The following is a 16,788-nucleotide window of genomic DNA, read 5'->3' as shown; positions in this document are numbered from 1 at the left end:
ATTGCTATTTTCCTTAATTTAATATTGAGTAAATTAGTAGGCAATATATTATCTTTATTTCTTTAAACTCTAAGTAAGTTTGAGCACTGTTGCATATGGTTGAAGGTTTTTCTTTCAAAGACACATTGCCTGTCGGCTTTTAGTTGCAAGAATTGCCTATTACAACTGCAATGGCACCACCCACTCCACCCCCATTTCGCACCCTCTTCCGCCCCCTTTCCCGCCCACTTTTCCTCCCACGCTTTTCCAGAGCGCTCAATGAAGCTTGAAACGCGCTTCTAAGTAATGGCAATCCGCTTTGGCTTTCAATTTGCTCTTCTCCACGCTCTCTCCCTCTCCCTCGCTCTTTCTCCGACCCCTCCACCCATTTGCCATCTCCCTTTCTCCTATTTTGCATATCTTGTACATATGCCCTTTGGCTTTTTTCATACCAACAGCCAGATAAAGCAGAAGAACTAGCTGCAGCAGGCGGGAGAATGGGGATTGCTTAGAGATGGGCGATTGGTAAAACATATTTTAAGCCATGTATCCTGCACTCATTGAAAATATGTTTTTTAATTTAATTTAAAAATATATTCAAATATATTTATACAAACTATAATTTAAGTCGGCGCACTGATAGATATTTTTGATAGACATATTATATATAAATTCTAAAACCGTCCTTTAAGCCAACAGAATAATATAAATTATTGATAGATATCAGTTATAAATTCTAAACTCAATTATTAAAATTCATATTTATACAAAATGTTGGTTTCATTATCGATGTTTAGTTTCCCATCACGCGCACATTTCTAGTTTGAAATTTTAAGTTTGAGGTGGAGGCGCAACAAAAGCCTGTAAACGTTACTAATGTTGCACTGATGGAGAGTGGAGTGGAAATGGTAAGAAGCTGCACGCAAAAAAAAAAAAACTAGTACCCCAAATACCCCAAATTAACATGAACAAAAAATATTGTTGCTAATCATATTGATACCCAAAACAAGTTATCAAAATAACAACAAACATAACAATGCTGTTATTAAAAAAACAAAATTTAATTATGTTTATAATAAACTAAATTTAAATAGCCATTTGGAATTTTGAAATCAGTAACTCATAAATGTGATAGAAAGTTTTTTAATAGATATGTACGATTTAATAAAGTTAACTTTTAAGTTTAAGTTAAGTTTTGGTATTTCAATAAATCAATTTAATTGATTATACTAAAGATGTAAGATTGCAAATAAATAAAAATCGGTTCCAATATTCAATGTTTAATCATAAATTTAATTGTTTTCAAAAATTAAATAAAAAAAATTAAAATTTGAAGCATTAAACAACTGTAAAACTTTTAAACTATTTTCTCCGTGTTTACAGTAGATTAAAGTTGTACATATTATTGCATTTTGTTAGTAAAGTGATTTCAACATCGTTATTTTCTGCCGCTTTTTATTTCATCTTAAGCTGCTCTTCCTTCTCTTGGCCCGTTTGAAAAACTTTGCTTTCTGGTTTTTTGTGTTTTATGTCCTTGTTCCTTTGGCAACTAAAATTTCGACCTAGAACTTTTCCAACACGCGGTATATGGTCGTCTGGGGGGATGGCAAAAGAATTGCCATGTTGATAAGTTAAGAGCAAAAGGTAATGGAGATGGTTGGACGTGGCGCGGGAGGGTTCGGGGGGCTATGGCTTAAGTGACCTTTAAGTGTTTCGCGGTCCACTCTAATGGTCCCTCCGAGTTGAGTTGATCGACGTTATGAGGCAAAGGATAAGTGGTGGAAGGCGACAAGAAAAAACTTACAAATGGCTCTCAATAATCAATTTTTCTGTTCTTTTTTTGTAGGTTTCTGCAACAACAAATAACACAATTAAAAGCTGTACAAATTAAGTTTTTTTGACATTTTAAGATAAAATGTATGTATAAAAAAATTGAAAGCTGTGATGATAACTGAAAATGACAGCAAAATATCCAAAATTAAAGCAATTGGGAAGTGTAAATCAATAAACAACCAAAATGTTTTGATAATGGAATTATGTCTACAATAATATAGCATCAATAATTAATATTAAAATTAATTCTTAACAGTAAATACATTCGAGTTTGTGATGATAGCCCCAATATGTAAAATAAAAATAATCGAAATAAACACAAGTTCTAAACAATCTAAAAACAAATCAAAAATTAATAAATAAGACTCATTTTTTAAGCAATAACAAAATTACTTAGAATACTTGCACATACATAAAATTAATTAAAACAAGTGTAGATATTAAAATTCCACAACAAAATTAAACACACAACTGAAAAACCCAAATGCCACAAATGTGTACAACAAAAGCCACAATTAAATAGTAAAAAGCTGTACAACCGGAATGCCGCAAAAATTAAAGTGCCACAGAAAAATGTCTTTAACCATTTTTATGTAATTCCAATTAAGCCAAATCCGTATTTAAGGCTCATTTAAAAAGCTGCAAAAATTCTGTGTCAAACAAAAATTATAAAAATGCAAAGAAATCTAAAGAAACCGAGAGACACCAGTGGGTATTCAATGAGATCGACAGCAACATGAGTAAAACGACATCAAAACTGCCAACGGACGGAAAACTGGTAGCCTGCAAATGCACCCGCAGCGAAGACAAAAAATAAATAAATAAATATATAGATAAAAAGTTAAAAAGAAAACAAAAACAACAGCACTCCCTAGAGTTTAGATTGCAGTTCGATTTGCAGTCGGAGCCGGCGGCTTAATTACGCAATTAAATTATATATTTGGAGTGCCATTTGGAGTCAGGAAAGTTCAAAGACCCCATAGGAATCTAATGCAAAGCACCGGGAGACAACTTAATAAATTCTGGTGAGTGTTCATCGGGTTCATAGACCTTCGGGTGTGTGACCTGCCTCATTGCGAGATTTTTCTATCAAATTAATAATTTATTTTTGAATTTAATTTAGAAGTTAAAATAACTTAAGCTAGGCGAGAAATTTATTCGGCTTTCTTAGTGCCATAAAAATTCTGATGGAAGTGTTTTTAAATTATAGTTGTTTATAAAATTAAAGGGTTTTGTAAACCTTTTAAGGATTTTTTCAAAGGATAGTAAATACGTAGGATAATACAAAGGTTATGTATTTCAGGCAAAAATATTATTTTAATGGCCGTTTTCTAAGCAAATTAATTTTTGTTATTCCTTAAGAGTTTTTTTATTTGCTTTCTTAAAGATATTTTAGAAGTTTGTCTTGGTAGATAAAAGCCAATGGCTAAGAGTCATTTATTCCAATTCCATGTTTTCTTCTTTAGTATTTTATATCCCTTACAGCTTCCTGAATACCCATTTTCCGGTCCTTTTTTAAATTCCAATCAATGGGGCCCTCGGAAAATGGGGGGAAATAAGCTTAGTGGTTATGTAGGCCACTTCTCATGGGTTAATTGCAAAAAGTTCAGAGTTGACATTCCAGGAAAAGGGTGGATTCAAAATTCCAAAAGCGAAGGAGTAAGTGTGATTCACTGAGCCATTTTTTTTGTATATTTTTTCTTTACGCAACTTTTCCTGAAACAAAACTCGTTTGTTGCACTTCTTTTGTGGCGCCTTCAGCCCAGGGTTAGCTAACCGCCCCATAATCCTGCTGCTAAGTGGGGTATGCGTGGGGCATGTTGGTAATAAAAGTTTCATTGACTTTTGCACTAGAGTTGACTTCAATGGCTTTTTATTGCCGCTCTCTTTTGAGGGGACTTTACCGGCATCCAGCCCTGTTCTAAGCAACTTTGCCTCCATTCCCCTCCGCCATTTACAGTGGAGACTCTGCAACGTAATATAAATATAAATTAAAAGTGTTACGGGATCTACAACTTATATTTATGGTGCTGAGTTAAATATCATTTTAAATCTTCAAAGATTTCTTAAAATTTACCGCAAAACAATCAATTTTTATTATGACAGCTGGTGTTTTTATTTCCTTAGGCCATACGACCAATATTCAAATTTAGAAACTCTTGTCATTATCCCTTTTTTTATGACTTTCTTGGCAATAAACAACATTTTTTTTAATGCACATGACAACATTGTAAGCGTTTTAATGATCCACACATCTAATTCTCATTTTTCCCTCTCCAGTTGGAAACAAAAAATTAATCAACAATTTCCGCCATTAAAATGCAACGACGAATTAGCCGGGGTTTTTCATTTCCACTACATCAGCAATATGATAAATGAGAGAATCAAGTGCGTGCGTCTGTGCCGCATTTATATTGGCGTTGAGGAATTGAGCGATTGCGGATTTAATGAAATTATCAGCGTTATGTAATGAGTGTCGGAGGACTCCTCGTCGTAATGACTTCATTTCGAATGCAAAGTACGGACGATAATGACGATAATAAAGCCCGATGACAGAAAGTGGCTGTGTGTTAATTAAATGCAATTTGCCAGTCAAACTGACTTAATGTTGGCTATAGAAATTAAACTAGAACGATTTGGGTTGCAAGTTTCATGTTAATAAATTATTTACGTTTTTTTTTTATAAATTTTAATTTTTTTTACCAAAAAATATATTTTTAGGGATGGTTTCTAATGTCGTTTCATAAACACCGAAAAAGAAAACGAGTTTTTAACTCTAACTAGCTTAAATATCTTTTGGGCATCTTAAAAAAACAGTCCCTTGAGAACCCTTTGCAGACGAGAACCTAAAAACAAAAACGACAACTTTCAACTAACGGACAGAGAAAATTAAACTTTGTAATGACGTCGACTGGTATAAATTTCCATTAAGCCACTCCCCAATACCAAATACCCAATATATTCAATATCCAGGCGGAGGTGCGATTTCCTGCACCACTCTCCTTGCGACCTGGCAACCCTAATGAAATGAAAATAAACAGCAGAGTTGCCTCATCAGCCCGTTACGGGCATGAACGAATCGCCACAAATCATGAATTTCTAATTGAAGCAGCGAAAAAAAAAAACGGAGGCAACGGAAAGAAAAATGCGAAACGCCTAACGCATGAGGATATGCACACTGTCAGAATTTTTTAAAAATCACGAATAGATTATAGCCCATTTACATTTATGACCCTATAAAATATTTTTGGAAGTCATTTATCTATTTAAATGCCAAGAATCGTGCAAGTCTTAACAGTTATACGATTTCCATTCATTTATAATATTTATTTCTTTACCAAAAACTTATTTTTTAATATATACTTCATTAACAAAATTTAATTAATTTATATTAATTTCTTAACAAAAAATTCTTAAACACTTTTAAAATATTATTTGAAAGCTGTCCAAATTAAAAAAATTGGACTCAAGAACATTGAATTGAAGAATTTTGTTGAGTGCAAGGACTTGAATGAGGAGGATGGGGTTGGGTGCAGGAATGCGTGCAACGGGCGCAACGAATGACATTTTGTTGCCGGGGCAACATCGAAAACGAGACGTCACTTCGGCTCACGGGCCAAAGTCTCAGACACGGATGCGACTTTGGACAGGAACAGAGACAAGGACAGGGACAGGAACAAAGACAGCGAAAGAGATGGGGATTCGCGGCAGAAAGAGATGCAGCCATGTCGGCCAAGAGAGACAGAAACGCTTGGCACTTGACGTATGCCAAAAGCATTTAAGCTCCACGCATGCGCAGCCTTCGAAGGCATTTTTTTTCCGTTACTCTTCGCAGGCCTTGATTTTTTAGGGTATTTTTTTAGATGTACCGTTAGCTTAAGCTCCCGGTATACCCTGCCTAAAAGGTATTACTACACAACCAAGGGTTTTCTCCGTTAAAAAAATTACAAATGCTTGACGTGTTTTTGGAGATACCAATGAAATAATAAAATAATTTATATTAAATATTTTCTTAATTTTAATATTTCAAAACTATTTGGTTTTTATAAATACATTTAATCTTAAGGGATAAAAGTTTAAGCCCACTTAAAATGATTAAGTTTTGGTTTCATGTTTCTTAACTACCTGACAACCGTAGAGCATTTAGGATTCCAAGTAAATGTTCGCTGTGTTTCATTTTATTCTGGCTCTTCTTGTGGGCTACCAACCGTTTTATTTATGCGCATTTTATACACATCATTTGTGCAAATGAAGAACGAGCTTAAAAAAAGGAGAAGGAGTTTGAAAAGAAGTTTGCTGTTGCAGTTGTTGCTGTAAATGGCATTGCAATTTGGCCCACGTACAAACAAACAATTACATAACATACATATGTACAATTGAACTGTGGTTGCCCAAAACTAAACTGTTCCAATAACTTTAAATAATCTGGTGTTTATGTTAATAATAACATGGTGTCATTAATTTTGAGTAGCATTTCGAAATAATTAATAAAAAATCAATAAAATTTTTGAATAATATAACATTTTTTGCATTAACGATTGTTTAAGCTAAAGATTTTATAACTGAGTATATTAAAGAAATTTAATAAATAATGGATAATAAGATTTCATGTCGTAAAGTAGCTATCGATTTTTGGTTAAAATGTTATCTAATGCTTTTAAAAATGATTTATATATATATCTAAAATTAAATAAAAAAACCCTTACTGTTTTGTGAGGCCCCACTGTACCTTAATCTGGAAATGAAACCCCATCGTGCCCCGCTGGACATTCGGACTGTTGTCTAAGCCGCGTCTGCATTTGAACTTGTGAACTTCTCTGTCTGTCATTCACAGTGTTTTATTGTTGCCGAAATGGGAGGGAACAGGGTGATTCACTGGGTGCAGAGGGGGAGGGGGATCTAGGCCTAGTATTGTCTGGCAGCAGAATCAGCCAACAGGGATTCTCCATCCTGGCTTGAATGACAGGCTGAAAGTCGGTGTATGCTTACCCTTTGCGAAAAAGTAACAGAAAGGGAAATATGTTTTAAGCTCCTATCACAATATGCAGGTTTATAATTCTTAGCAAGTATTTATTTATTTTGTATATATATATATTATTTTTTGTTGTGTTCTTTTGGTTTTTAAGATTGTGTTTGCGTTTTCTGTAACTGTTTTCTTAATAAACCGTCAAAGAATTTTTTAAATTTGATCTTTCTCTCTGAAATGCGTTCTAATGCTAAAATAGAAGTACTTTAATGATATTTATTTTATGTGAGTTATTCTTTACTTTGGTACTTTCTAATGAAATAATAGCACCAACACTTAATATACTTATTACATTTTTTAGACTTTGAAGAAATTGTAATATCAATAAATCAGAGTGGCAGGTTTATTCCAATCATTCCTGTTTTTTTTTTTTTGGTTTTTATTTTTGGTAAGGTGCCTTGTTTGTGTGCTGCTTAATTGTAAAGAGTTGAGGCGCTACTCCTTTTTTGCATACGTTCCATTTCGTCTCGATTTGTTGGGTCCTCGTCAACTGACATCTGCCATATGCAACGTGAACGTCGTTTCGGCCTCCATCTATATATAGATATATAGCTCCAGCTCCATCGCCATTTCCATTTCCAACTCCAGTCCTGTCCTGTCCTGTCCTGTTTGGACTGTCCTGCATCCTCGATGCCCAGTCCTTTTATGTCTATCTGGCCGCCTTCTGTTTGCTTGTTTGTGGCTGCTGTTTGCATGACTTCCATTTGGCAAACATTTTAATTTTAATGAATTTATGTAATCGCATCGTTTTGCTCTTGTTTTTGTTTCTCTGCTCTCTTCTCTCTTCTCCATTCATTTGTTTAAATTTTTTTTTTGCCTGCCAGCCGCTCTTTTGTTTGTTTGGCATCAAACACCCCTTTCCCACACTCACACTCACATCGGCGTGTTTGTCAACACTTTTCATACACTCTGGCAATTTGGTTTGTTGACTTTGCTGGTGGCGCTCGGAAATGAGAATTGAAAAACTGTCAGACAGGAGCTTTGGCTGTCATCGTTTGTCCATTGTAGTGTTGGTCAAAAAAGTGAAACAAATGTTGTCCTTAAATGTTGTGTTGTAGTTTAAAATGTAAAAGAAAATCACTGTATATAATGTTCTTTGTATATAACAATGAATATAGACTTTTTGATAGTTAGAGCCATAATACAAAGCTTTCATAAACCACGTAATTAAATTTGTGAAATTCATTTATAACAAAATTAATATTTAAACACTTTGACGTTTGGTAAATGTAATTTGTTTAAGTATTAATTAAGGCAAAGTTTACAGAATTTAATCATTAGGTATATTCTTTATTATGGGGTGCTATTAAAACTATAAGGACTTTAAAAAAAAATTAAGGTATCTTGCCAAAAACAATGAAAATATTGGTGAAATAGTTTAATTTCATACCTCGTTACACTCGTACAAATTGATTAAACAACCGTAATTATTTCTGTAGCGCCTTCACTTGTAAATTGTATATAAACCTTTCGAAAGCTTACTTACAGAAAATAAGTTTTAAGGGTGTTCCTTATTCGTGCTATCATATGCTTGCTAAAAATTCACTTAAATATAATTTTCGCACTCATGGAGGCAGCGACTCCCGCGGCACTTGCATCCTTTGACAGCGCTGCCGAGATGAGGAACTTTTATGAAAATTGCTTTTCCCGCCGGCCGGAGAATAAGAACAGAGAATCTGCTGAATGGCGACTTCCAGCTGCCTGCTGCTGGTCCCATCAGACGAAATTGATTTCAATTTGTTGCCAGTACATAATTGTATTAATTACGGGCCCAAAACTAACCGCACAATCAAATGAGATGGGGGTAGCCAAGGTATTGGGCTTGCGTTTGGCTTTGGGTTTGGGTTTGCATTTGGGTTTATGTTTCGGTTTGGGAATGGGAATGGGTACGGGTATGGGTATGGGTATGGGTCAGGTGCCTGGCGCTTGCTGGGGATCCACTTAAACCGCAAATTGAAATGAATTCTGCGGTTATACGCAGTCAAAGGGGAAATAATACGGAAGGGGGAGATACAAAAACGAAGAGAACTAAGAGAAAGATGGCTGGGCAAACAATGCCCTATAAATCAATTAATTATGCGCAATTAAACAAATATTTAAACGAAAAATCGCGTAAAAACGGCAGCTGCAACCAAACAAATATGTGAAAAGTTGGGCTCTAATGAAGCACACTTACTGCCAACAAATAACGCCCAATCCAAAAACCACAATCCATTGCACCCACTAAAGCTATGCCGGGATTTATCTGAATACTGGGTACAAGTGCACTGCAAAATATATTTCATTTCGAAAGCATGAGCTACCTTTAACCAGAATTTGATCTGCAATATTTGACCACAATATATTCAATTGCCAATTTTAGCATATGCCAAGAAAAGTAAAAAATTCTTTGTGTTTTCTTTTTATAATTTATTTTTAACATAAACCTTTTTTTTGTTTTATTTAATTTAATTTAATTTTTATAATATATATATATATATATATATATGAAAAAAAAATTGCTTGCAATGCCATTTATTGCATTTTTATTTGGACAAAATTTGTATAAATGGCATTGCAAGCAATTTTTTTTTCAGTGCCTTTGTGCTCGTTTACTTCTGCTGGTCAACTCCCAATGGACCAATGTGTCTAGACGTCGATCGAGTGCAAAACTATAGTTGGTCAAAGTTTAACTTTAGTTGTTTAACTGCGAAGGGGCTTTCGAGGATTGATCACGCTCCGGTTGAAAGGGCTTTCGACCCAATTGTCTGGGTGTTTCTACAAGTCTAGAAAACTATTTGTATATTATTATTCGAAGTAAAATCGATTTTTTTTTTCTTTCCGTCTCTTCGCTGTGAATTCACTGTAAAACCCCCGAGTGGCCACCAGTAATCGGCATTTAAATTTACTGTGGATCCATTGCGAGATGTGTCTGCTACATGCAGATGAGCCACGCCTCCTGTTGCAGTGCAGGCAATGGCAACAAAGTGCCTACAAAAAGTCTTCTCCCACTTTGCAAAGCGAACTCCGCTGTTGGGTGGTCGTAAATTATTATGATTATTGGCAGAGGAGTTAATGTGCAAGAACAACGGCGGCAGGGGGTTAAGGGCGGGTTAAGCGGGAGCAGTCCAATCGGCAACTTGTTAGGCTAGCAGGAGTTCAGGTAATTGCACAGAAAAAAAATTAAATATATAAGTATCACAACGGGAGATTTTTCATTAGGATAACTAATTTTTAATAAGCACCTCAAATAGAATACATAAAAATTTTCCCTCGACTGTTCACTAAACACAAAGACAAAAACTACTAAGGATTTAAAATGAGTTCAAGATAACATTGGCATTTGCACGGTGTTTAGATAATAAAAATAAACAATTTTAATAAATCTACAATCTATAAAGTTATTTATTTAATTTTGTTTGTTAAACTTAATGTTATATAATATAATAAACAAAATGTATTTATGATATTTATTTTTATATCTTAAGGTTAAACACAAAATTTGCCATCACTATTTTGCATTATAGCCAAGAGCTTTACCCAGAAGACCATCGAATTATTCGGTTGAAAAGATAAATTTTAAAGTTTGTGGCAACATTTTTTGTTGGTGATTCATTTCCCAAATCTCCCATTGCACGATCTTATTTTCTTTCAGTGTGGATCTGCACTCGCGGTGTATCCGTAAATAAGCCACAAAACGTGCAGCACGATCGTGAACTTGCAACAGTCAGAGTTGTGGACTTCGGGGGGGGATCGGGATCGGGATCCCAAAAGGGGAGAATATCTCTGGCAATTCGCGTAAAATTATAAATGAGCCTCTGGGTAGGCGTTTCCCGATATCGGGAAATGAAGCGGCAGCCGCAACAGGCGTTGGAGGAGCATTCATTAGACGTCTGCCACTTCGGGGAAAAGGGGGCGAGTCCCCCTTCCCCTTCCAGCAACCATAGGTGTAGGTACCAAGGGAATGGCAAATATTAATTCGTGACGAGAAACGTTCTTTTATTTTTTACGATTTAAATTGCCAGCCGCCCGGCTTCATTAGCGCCTGCAAAAAAACCAAAAAATAAAAAAAAAATGAAAAAAATTAAAAAAAAAATAAACGAAAAATAAAACATTCTTAACACCTCAACATAAAGCTCTGGACGTGATGGGGCTATTGGATTACACCAAAAAATGGCTTAAGAAGGGGGAAAAACGGGATGCGGATTCAGTCGGTTCGCTGATAATGATCATCAATGCCATATTTAACGCCATTTAGGCAACAGGATGGGGATGCCCCCGAGGCTCGAAGGGGGGTTTCGACCAAAAAAAAAAATATGGCAGGGGGTTACAGACTCTCTGGTCGATTTTGCTCGCGGCCCGCTGGCAGCTGTTGGCTGAACAATGAAATGTAATGGCAATACGTGCATTTATTTATAACGGTGTTGCGGGAGAAAAGCGAGGTTAAAAAGATAGCTACACAAAAAACAAATCAATTTCCTTAATGCTGGTAATTGCAAAAACATTTGAGTGCAGTTTTGCAATTGATGTTTATCTCTATTTAAATATTAAAAATTCAAAGTTTGGTTTTGATTAAACTTTAAAGTACATATTTTGTAAATAATACAAGTTTTTATGGAAGATGTGGTGAATTGTAAATCGAACATTTTCTAGTTATTAAGAGACTTTTTTTTAACGATTTTGAAAATAAATCCGTGTAACATGGTAAATGTTTTTTTTTTATTGTATTTTTGGACTGTACTTAAATATTTTTTTAAGTGCAAAGGAAGCTGAAGTTTTGAAGCGTGAATCCAGAAGATTTGCTGCATCTTCCTCGCTCTGTCTATTGCTCTCCCTCTTTCTCTCTCGCTCTTGCCATCTCGCTTACTTGTTAGCATTTGTGGGCGTCTCAGCTTGCTGTCTTCCCCTGCCCCCTTTTTACCACCACCCCCTTGCAGATTCTTCCTAAAGAGGACGAAACTCTTTCCTTAAATTTATTTCGTACTAAACGGAAAAAAAGGAAAACGGCAAAGAGGAAACGTGATGAACGCATTTTGTGTGGAGGCATCTTTTTACTTTAGCTTTTTTGTGCAGTAACTTTTCCTTCCCCTCGGCCAAGGAGGAAATACTTTATGGGCATTGATAATTTGAGCCATAATGTGCAGCGAAATTGACTCTCTTTAGTGCCGGCTAATTTATGTATGCCACAGGCAAACAAAAAAAGGGACCGCGCAGGGGCGTTCGTTACTAGGCAAATAAATGGGGATATTGTGTAAATTGTAATGTCGGAAAATTTAGTTGCTGCGCTCAGCGGAACTGAGTTTGTAGGCCAAAATTGATTTTCTTGTGTGTCTTTGCTCCGCAAATTATATATATCATACCTAGTTTTTAAACTTTCTGCAATTAATAACAATGTAATTTTTTAAATAACGTAGTTACCTATATTTAAGGAGTAATAGAATATGTGTAACCACTTAGCTTTTAAGGATTATAAGAGTTAATCAAATCTATTGGGCTTCCAAAATTTGTGTTCTTATCTCACACAGAGTTTAATTTATATTCAGTATCTTCTGGGCAACTCAAGAATCCCCAGCAGTGTTGGCCAAGAAGGGTTCCTCCTCGCTCGGGTGTCATTTTGTCATATGCCAAGCAATTTGCCATTGTCATGCTCATCTAACGCGGCGTATGCGCAATTACTATAATTTACCCGCCGCCTTAAACGTTTTAAATGAACGTCTGGCAGAAGGAGGGTTAATGCACTGTAAAAAATCATCTAAAATATTTATTTTATTTAAAACTAGAACGTTAATCCTCGAAGCTCTTACATAATTTTATTTACGACTTTACTTTACCTAAAAAAAATGTAAGTAATGTTTTTATTTAAGAGGAGGTAAATATATAATTGTTTAAAAATTATTTAGGCATAAACTTTAAATTATTTCAAGTAAATGTTATTGCTAATATTCTAGTTGTTTTTTTTTTGTGTGGTGAGTTGGTCGAGAGCTGTCCGAGATTGAAGTGCAGCGGAGTGAAGCCAAGTGGAGCAGCAGTAGCTGTGGCACATTAATTGTTAATGCCGCTGCGATGACTTCAGCTGCAACTGCGACTTGCACTGCGATTTTCCACAACTTCTAACGGCAGCCACAGCCAGCGCAAATGGCTGCAAATTCAAACGATGACGCGGCGCGAATTGAATGTCCAATGTTGACTGTGGTAATTGTCGAGTCACTGCCTGATCTTCTGATTTTTTCCTTCAAATTCCCTCACCAGGGACTCGTTTGTACTCCTTTTTCTTTTCCTCTGTTCCCCGCTAAATAAAATCATTACATAAATGACCGAAATACTTCAATATTTGAGCAGCCAGATGGTTTAGAGATAATGAAATATTTTGCTGTATTTAATAAGGACATAAAATTACTTTAGATTCAGATTTTCTGCTTCAAAATTTGAACCAGCTAGTTATTTTATAATAAAATAATATACAGTATTTTCTTATCACTTTACTATTGCCAGTTTGATAATTTTATTCAATAAATAAAAAAGTGGGAACTCTATATTAGAAGTAATTGATTAAATATAAATAAATAGGTGAAAAGAAAATGAATTATAGAAATTATACCAAAAATGATGACAGAATTATTTAGTGGTTTTAAAGAAAATCCATTTAAATTGCATTATAGCCAAAACTTGAGGCACACACGCAACGGGAAAGACAAAAATTACGACGCCCCATCAACTAGCCATCCACACACTTAAGTGTATCACTTTCACGACAGCAGCAGGTCCAGATCCGGATTCAGATACTATATATATATATATATATTTATATATAAGCATTCACATCACGGTGTTGGGCCTGAAAGGTATAAACATGTTCTCATTGCTAAAACAATGGCTGCTCCGCGAATATTTGCTGTTTGGCCATAAACACTTCATCGACACTTCGCCCAGCGTCCACATCCACATCCATTCTCATTCTCATCCATATCCATATCCTTGGCTTGGGTTCTCCATCCTCATCGTCATCGTCATCCAATTCCACGTCCAAGTGTGTGATACATCAAACATGAGTTGCACACAGAGCTCATTGTTGCTGCTTTGAGTTGCCACTGGCAAGCCAGTAGTACACTTGAAAAAAAACAGTAGATAGTCCGACAAACTAAGGGAAACATATATCACTGGCTTAAAAACAATTACAAAATTAGCTAAGCAACGAGTTAAGATTGTTTGTTAAAAAAGAATATCATTTACTTTAAAGACTTGACAAAAAGTAGTATTTTATTATTTTACCTAAAAAAGAAAGCTTATAATTTTTCAATTATTTACCAAAAAGTTAAGCTTTGCTAGTTGAAAGCTATATGATTTAAAATATAAAATTGATTGCAGACAATATTAAACGTTTAAGCAAATGCAAAAGTGAAATAAAGGATTACAAAAAGCTTATGACAGCACTGGTTAACTAATTTTTTCGCTCAGTGCATCGGTTTCAACTGAAGTCCTCCCGGCTGCTACACTTTCCTTTCGGCCAAGTCGCCAAGTTGCGGAAGCGAACATTTAATTGACTTGGCGTGTTAAGCGCTGCATACCAGCACATAACAGCAATCAACCGACAAACAACTGGTGGGACACCACTTGGCCACTTAGTGAGGGATTCCGGCCGCCCGTTCCGCCCGGTCCGCTCCAGGTCCAACCCCCGACCGCCCCTCGGCCGCCCCCCCGACTGCTCCTGGACCGCCAAACTGCCGTTGCGGCATTCGAACAATGCCAAGTAGCCGCAAAGTTTATTGGGCGCATCTGATTGAGCGCATCATCCTCGGTCTCATCAAGCTCTAGGATGCGGCATATGGACCACGGCGAGCATACACTGAAAGAAAAGATTTGAAATTATACAATTTCGTAGGTCCTTATGAAAACTGTGTTTTTTAAGCATTGAAATTTCAATAAAAAAATATATTGATTTGAAGATACAACAATACTTTGTATATTTCCATATTAATTGAAGATTAGCTTGTCTGAGTTTTATAGGTTATCTCGATATAACAAAACGAACTTATATTTTTCATAGCCAAAAACTTAAAACAATTTTAATATTTTACGTGCTTCTATTGATTATCTTAGAAAATATTCCCTAGTTGTGAAAGAATTTCTTGTTTTTTTTTACTCATAGAGCAGTGATTGAAAGCTATTTGTATTAACAGTTGAAATCTGTAATTTGAAAAGTATTTTACATCAAAAATTAACTTTATTTTAATGAATTGTTTGTTTTTTTTCAACGGGTAGAATTTAATGTCGTATAAATAATAGACTGGCTTAAGGAGTAAGCCGCTGCTGTTTTTCCCAGTGTAGTTTGCTGAGATGGATCCAAACTGTAGGACAGCCTTTGCTGCCCATTAGCGCTGTCACTTTTGCACGCATATCATTTACAAAAAAAAAAAAAAAACTGCCGGGGAAAAACAAAACTAAAAGTTCAGCTGAAAAAGGGGAAACTCTGGGCGGAGAAACCACAATAACCAGGCGGTCATAAGCCGATTACCATCAACTGTGCATTGGACATGGGACATGGGACATGGGACAGTGGGTACTGGACAGTGGACACTGGACACTGGACGATGGACGATGGACACTCGAGGTCAGCCGCATCACATCGCATCCAGTCGACTGCGTTGGATGCGGTTTCGGTTGCATTTCAGCGGGAAATTTACGCGTTGTAAACTTAAGCGGCAAAATCAATTAGCGGACAATGTCCGAGATGAGTTTTGGGGCTGGATCGTGTGCGATCCGATACTGGGCTGTATGTACAATACGAAGTATGGATTTTCCCTGGGGCAGGACATCATTTAGGAGGTGTCAAGTGAGCCAATTCCTTGTTGGCATGCCTGCCACGAAACTATACCTAATTATGGGGTAGAGTGATGAAACGCGCAATTTGCTGGTATATTCACCTTCTTTAAAATTCCCTGGACTTCAAGAAGATAACAGGAGTTTTTTTCTTACTTATTTTATTGATTCATTTTTAAAGAGAAATTTTTGTTCGTATTTTCTTGGCTATGTATTTATCTACAAACCATTTTTGTCAGATGTCAGCCTAGCATAAATAAACCTCTAAAAGTTTCCCAACTTATTAGGAAAAATTCGAGAGACTGTGAAACTCCCAAGCGATGCCTGATTATCTTGGAACTCTAAAAGTCTTTTTAATGACCATTCCCTCGATCGCATGTTAGATTGACAACCAATTGACAGGTGCTAGATAAACCCATCTAACCCTGCAATCCAACTCTACAGCCAACAATTAGCAGACAAGTCTTTGGGATCTCAAGTAAAGAGAAGAAAGAAAGTCCGAAGATTGTGTGGGATTCGCTTTACACTTGAACAAGTGTAATAAAATCGGAAAAGTTCCAACCATTTTTTAGGAAGAAGGCCACTTTAACTTAGAGTTCGTAACCTATAATGGACCATCAAAGCTAATATAAAATTTTTTTAAAAATAAACCAACGTTATTTTAATGTAGATATTCATAGATTAAAGTCACAATAATTTAGAGGTATGCCATGTTGAATATAAAGTCCGATAATTCAAGTTATGGGTCACCTTTGTGCACACCACAAAATAATGTGTTAAAAAATAATAGGTTCGAGGTATGCCACTCTAAAATCGGAGTCTTTTCTCACCCTTCTGCAAGCCACAAATTGGGAAATGTGGGAACATGAATAAGGAGTCAAATAATGATTAATCAGTAAAATGATAAATTTTAAAATAGATATTAAAAGAATTAGTACTTTATACTTTAAAGTCGGTGAGGGTTGTTTCGTAAACTCAGCCAGAAGTATAATACTCTCTTAAAAGGTATGCAAATGCCAGTTAGAAACTATTTTTAAGACTTGAATTGACTTGTGAACATGGGAGTTTGATGTTGGGAGTTGGAAGTTCTGTAGTTCTGTAAAAGGTGTTTGCTGCAATTAGAGAATGCCGGATCCGAGTGGTGCATATCAATT

At 35.7% G+C, this 16,788-nt stretch overlaps 1 protein-coding gene across 1 annotated transcript in view; it reads left to right on the top strand.

Annotated features, from left to right (window-relative positions):
- Positions 1-2,152: 2,152 nt before the first annotated feature.
- LOC128260457 (uncharacterized) overlaps positions 2,153-16,788 on the top strand; it is a 110,414-nt gene continuing 95,778 nt past the window's right edge. Inside the window, exon 1 of the mRNA XM_052993473.1 lies at positions 2,153-2,837. The gene's annotated coding sequence lies outside the window, so the exon portion shown is untranslated. The remainder of the gene's footprint in view (positions 2,838-16,788) is intronic.

The sequence above is a fragment of the Drosophila gunungcola genome (assembly GCF_025200985.1).
Source record: "Drosophila gunungcola strain Sukarami chromosome X unlocalized genomic scaffold, Dgunungcola_SK_2 000023F, whole genome shotgun sequence".
Classification (NCBI taxonomy): Eukaryota; Metazoa; Arthropoda; class Insecta; order Diptera; family Drosophilidae; genus Drosophila; species Drosophila gunungcola.
The sequence above is the reverse complement of the archived record's forward strand: the minus strand, read 5'-3'. Positions and strand labels throughout refer to the sequence as shown.